This window comes from Callospermophilus lateralis, unplaced genomic scaffold (assembly GCF_048772815.1).
Source record: "Callospermophilus lateralis isolate mCalLat2 unplaced genomic scaffold, mCalLat2.hap1 Scaffold_51, whole genome shotgun sequence".
Lineage (NCBI taxonomy): Eukaryota > Metazoa > Chordata > Mammalia > Rodentia > Sciuridae > Callospermophilus > Callospermophilus lateralis.
The window spans coordinates 49,665-55,872 of record NW_027514446.1 but is presented as its reverse complement, the minus strand read 5'-3'; positions in this window follow the sequence as shown (position 1 = coordinate 55,872).

The following is a 6,208-nucleotide window of genomic DNA, read 5'->3' as shown; positions in this document are numbered from 1 at the left end:
GGTATCAATTAGTATTGGGGGCACAAATAGGTGTACCATGTGTGTATGAATATAGAGAGAATGATTGAATAGACCATACTGTGAATAAATAATATAACTTGTTCCAACTTTAGAAATTGGAACAAATTAATATCTCAAAATACATAGCAAATCTTATATTGATATACATACATTCATTCCAACCAGTTATATATCTAATGGTAATATTAGGGTTGTAGTTTATCATAAATTCTGTGTGAGTTTTGCTTCAAAATTGATTATGGAAATCGAAAATAATGTGTTTGGAAAGAAGTCTCATGAAATGAGCAGTCAAAAACAAGTAGGAATATATGTGTTCTGAAGCAGGAAGTGATTGAATGTGTTACAAATGTCTTTAAATTTGTGAACTTGTGGATGAAATGTACATTTTATGATGTACAAAAACTGAAGAAATAGAAATGTACCAGTGTTGAATAAAATTGAACGTCAAAATACACATCATGTCCCACAGGAATCTACTAGCATTGATGTTAAAGTGGGTCAGTTACTGTAGAAATATAAGGATTTGTTTGCACCATTCACTGAAGTAAGTTTTCAGTACTAGAAAACAAATATGTATTTCAGGTGGATGAATGTTTCTGAAAATAATCTTATGAAAAGTTGATTATAAAACCACATACATGAACATTAGTGAATTTAGGGAGTGTATAATAAGACACATGTATTTCATATTTTGAAAAATCTAGAGTGTATATATATATATATATATATATATATATATATATATATATATATACACACACACACAAATACATTGGAAAGTAGAAAATATATGCCAATCAAAATTCATCATGAAATATATATCATCCACAGATCCAAAAATATTAATTTTACTGAACATGGATTTATGTATAATGTTGCTCAACTAAAAAGCTCACTCATAGTTTGAATTTTCAGTTCCAAAAGCATTTAGGAGGAGTGATTTCTTCTCATACTTTGTATCTGCCAAGTTAGCCACCTCACAAAAATGTACGTGTATTCCAGGTAGGATTTTGTATGTGCATATAAAAATACATGTGCTGAATTGGCTACAGAAAATGGGAGACAGGAATTCACATGTGTGTTAACTTTAAAAACACATGGAGAACAATTTCAAGAAAAAAATTTACAAGATTTATAACTCCTACCCTATATCATGCAAAAGGCAAGACCAACTATTCACCATGCCTCCTCTGAACTGCTTGTATTTCTATTCTGTTTGGGTTATTTTTCTCCATCATATTAGGATTAGTAGTCAGAGTCTAGTAGGGTATGGGTTAGTGTCAGAGTTTCAGTATTTCGAATGAAAAATTGGAAAATGTATCCAATGTGTATGTAAATATGTGCTACACAAAAATCTTCCCACTCTTATCCAGAACAATGTCTTGACAATACCTTCGCCCCAAGTAAGAAACAATTAGAGGAAAAGAGTTAGAAATTCCGTGAATACATATCTGGAATGGAAAACAATCAGGAGTTCACAATCTTGGAAGTGGTAGAGGAGTTTTCAAAAGTAAGGGACAGGGTAAACACTCCACAAAAATGGAATTCTGCTGGCCTAGAGACTTCTTGGGAAACTCTCTGTGAGGTTGGGCACTTGAAATATATGTTGTTGTCAGGAGCTTTAGCTTCCTTTCTAGTGAGACCATAAAAGCTGGGTCTGCATCTATGTGACCTGGTGGACATTGTTTCTTTTTTTCCCAATGAACATGAGGCAGCATTGCTGAATTCTCCCTTTGTAGGTAAACTGTGGCCCCTGGGGGCTAAATGTCTCCCCATGTGGACTGTGAAGCCATATGGTCATCCTCTATTTTCGTGGTGTTTTTTGCTGCTGCACTGGAAGTTTGGTACTTGCTTCACGAAATGCAAGGAGTTTAAATGGAACACAGTACGGGAGGGAGTTCTGTCACGTGTGGTGAGTCAGGGTCTGCAGGAGAATACAAGAACCAGGCTTCTATCCCACATAGCTTGCCCCCTTGACTATAGCAACCTGATTTTGAACAGCGTCCTGAAACCTCTCCATATAACAAGATGCCTTTACATATAAGGGTCTGCTGGTTTGACCATGTCAGTGACAAGCCATTTGGAAGCCAATGGCAGATCCACATGGCCCCACCACAGATGTTTTATCACACACCTGCCCACCATTGCTCTAGGCCCACTACTCAGCAGGATCCAACTTTCTGGCATCTCTGTTAAACACCATTTTAATGAAAACCAGTCAATCAAGGCACTGTCTGGTATACTCATTGTTGGAAAAAGTATAAACGGCAGCCATACCCCAGAGAAAAACCCCAACATGGCGCCTAAGGACTTCTTCTTCCTACCTTCTTCTTTTCTGAAGTGGCGCGAAAAGTTCCCGCCCGGGTGAACTCTCCCACTGGTGCCAATTTCAAATCTCGCTGGCGGGGAACCTTAGACCCAATGAGAACTAACTCCTGGGCTCCGGAGCTGATATCTGAAAGAACTTGCCAATAAACGGGTTGCCTGCCATTTATCTAAGTCCTTTCATCTCCTCCTTAGTTCTATATAAGCACACAGCTTTTTGCAATAAAATTGGAATTCTCCCGGCGAAGTGCCTTTGAGTGGGGAGTTCTTTCATTCTGGTGCCCCGTTTGAGGATACGGGTGAGCTCTTTCCAACAAGAGCCCCGTCCCCCGTTCCGCCCAGACACTCCGTCCTGGTCCGTTCTTTTCAGACGCCAGCTTCCTGCACTCACCACTGATCTGATGTATGTAAGCTTCCCCTGACCCCGGCTCGCCAACTTCCTTCAGGCTACCGCTAGTTTTGTGACGCTGATCGTCCAGCACACTCTAGACGCCCGGTAGGGGAGAGGGAATTCCTCCCACCAAGACCTTTACTGGTCACAGTGGACCCTCTAGTGATCCGTTTCCCTTTGGGACATGAGGGTTCTGAGTTTACACGAGAGGCTCTGTGGTTTTTCCTCCTTTGCTGCCACTGCTGCTGCCGGCTAGATTTGCTGTTTCCTGCAGGGCTGCTGTGTCTGGCTGAAGCTGCCTCTCTGCTCAGGGAAAACTGAACTCCCGTCCTAGAACTGCATTCTGCTGGAGCTGGAGTTCTGTTTTCATTACTGACTTCTTCAGCTGCGTTCGAAAACTTTCCTGACGTCAGGTTGCCCATGGCTCCAAACCCATTGGGTCTTCCAGATCGCACTTCACTGGTGACGACCAGGTAGTACCCTCTGTATTTCCTCGCGACAGCTGGTCATTTTGGGGACACCCACGTGACCCCCATTCGCCCTGAATTTCCTGGAAGCCGTTCCAGCTCGGGTTTTCTCTTTGTCTCTCTCGCTTACTCTTATTCTCTCTCTCTCTCTCTCTCTCTCTCTCTCTCTCTCTCTCTCTCTCTCTCTTCCATCTCTCCCTGTGACAATGGGCACCTCTTCATCTGTACCTGAAGCCTCACCTCTCAAATGTTTAATAAAAAATCTGGCCACACTCTCCCTCACACCAGACATCAAGCCCAAACTTTTAATTAAATTCTGTACCCAAGATTGGCCTCCATATCCACTGGATAATGGCAATCATTGGCCTCCAGAAGGCTCCTTAGATAGAAACCTCCCCTGGGACCTTTTTAACTACTGCCAGCGTCTGGAAGAGTGGAGGGAGGTTCCCTGCATTGAAGGTATTAGCCTTCCCACACAGCACCTTGTCTCTGCTCCTCCTGCCCTCCCCCTCAGGTCCTCCTTGCTTGCAATCCCCTCTCTTTCCCTACTTCTACTTCTGACTTCACAGATTCTTCCTCATTCAACCCAGCAGATGAACCCCCACCTTCTCCCCAGCCCCATCTGCCCCTTCTCTTCTGCAATACCCTCCTCATCCTCTGCCTGATTCCATGGATCCTCAGCCTTCCATTTTATCCCCCTCCCCTCCGTCCTCTTCTGCCTGCTCCACTTCCTCCTCTTCCAAAGAGACACTCCCTTCCCCTCCCTCTCCTTCCTGTCCTCCGCCTGCCTCTCTCAGTCCTCCTTTTACCAGGTCTAAAGGACTCCTTCCCACCCCTAAGACAATCGCACCCCTTCGTGAGGTAGCTGGTCCTGAGGGTGTCATCAGAGTCCACGTGCCCTTCTCCAGGTCAGACATTACTCAGCTAGAGAGCAAGTTAGGCTCAATCACCACTAAACCCACCACTTACATTCGGGAGTTTCAATGGGTCCTGCAAGCATATAGCCTCACTCATCATGACATATACATGCTCTTGGCCAATACACTTCTCCCCGAGGAAAGGCAATGGGTCTGGGAGCTAGCCCAAGCCCATGCTGATGAAAATCATAGGACCAATCCTGACCACCACACGGGCTCTCATGCTGTCCCAGAGCAGGAACCCTATGGGATTACAACACCCCTGAAGGCTTACAGACTCATGACATTTTTACATCCTGCCTCTTGGCGGGCCTGAAAAAGGCGACCCACAAGGCTGTTAACTTTAAAAAGGTGCAGGAGGTCATTCAAAGGAAGGAGGAAACACCTTCAGAATTCCTGGATAGACTAACCAAGGCCCTTCAACACTGCACATAACTCGACCCAGAAACCCCTGATGGCCGTCAACTCTTAATGACATATGTTCTGGCACAAAAATACTCTGACATTAAAGCCAAGCTTAAAAAGCTTGAACAGGGCCCTGCTACTCCTCAGACCAAAATCCTCGCTGTCTCTTTAAAGGTTTTTCATGGTAGAGAGGATGAAAGTGAATGCCGTAGGCAGAGAACTTAAAATGCCAAATTCCAAATGTTGGCCCAGGTCATTCAGAGAAGGCCATCACCACGCCGTCCCAATGTGACACCCCCTGGAGCTTGCTTCAAATGTGGTAAGGATTGTCCTTCGCCGAGAACACCCTACAACCCCTGCCCAACATGCCATCAAAGGAGACACTGGGGGGCAGACTGCCCAACAACCCGGAAGGGAGGTTGGTCAGCCACCCGGCAACCCCAGCCTCTCCTGGGCTTGGCAGAGGAGGAATGATGGAGCCCTGGGCCTTCCCTCCAGACTATTACCATCAAGAATCAAGAACCTAGGGTCACCTTCCTGGTGGATGGATGCTTCATTAACTTCCTTTTGGATACTGGTGCCACTTTTTCGGTCTTGAGGGAGTATTGGGGTTCTACCACACCCTCAAAAACTCCTATTGTCGTGGTAGGAGGTAAACATATTTTCCCTCAAAATCCCTTTTGTCCTTCACTCACTCCTTTCTCGTTATGAGCCATTGCCCCATTCCCCTTCTGGAAAGGGACATACTCTCACTATTAAAAGTCACCATTCACATATCACCCCACACCTCTCCTACCTCTCATTTCCTCATGATGTTCCTAGGGGCAGATACACCTCCTTCATGCACTCTCCCACGACTATCTAAACCAGTTAACCCTGAGTTTTGGGACACAACTACACCCTTTATGGCTAAATGCAGTCCTATTCATATTGTCTTACTGGACCCTTCAAGATATATTAGTCAACCATGATATCCACTCACAACCACAGCCTTCCTCGGATTAGAAGCCATCATCCAGGATTTATAATTAAAGGGGTATCTTAGGCCTACACACTCTCCTTTCAACACCCCCATTCGGGCAGTTAAGAAACCTAACGTGTCCTACAGGCTGGTTCTAGACCTTCCCCTTGTCTACTCCTCTGTGGTCCCCATCCACCCGCTAGTGTCCAACCCTTACACCCTCCTCTCTCAGATCCCTGCCACTACTACCCACTTCTTGGTTCTAAATTTGAAACATGCATTCTTTTCTATTCCCTTGTTCTCAGAATCTCAGGATATCTTTGCTTTTACTTGCACTGACTCTCACACCCGCCATTCTCATCAGCTTACCTGGACTGTCCTCCCACAGGGATTCAGGGATAGCACCCATCTCTTTGGCCAAGTTCTTGCCCAGGACCTCACATCCTTTCACCCGACCTGTCCTGACTCTACTCTCCTTCAATATGTCGATGACCTTCTTCTATGTAGTCCCTCTGGGAACACTCTCAATCCCACACTGCTCAGCTTCTTAATTTCCTAGCAAACAAGGGAAATAGGAAGTCTCCCCACAAGGCCCAGGTTTCCCAGTCTTCTGTCAACTTTCTTGGTTTTTGCCTTACACCCAGAAAAAAGGAAATAACACTGGATAGGAGGCAACTCCTCTCTGATCTTCCAGTGCCCCATACAAAAGCCAAAATACTAT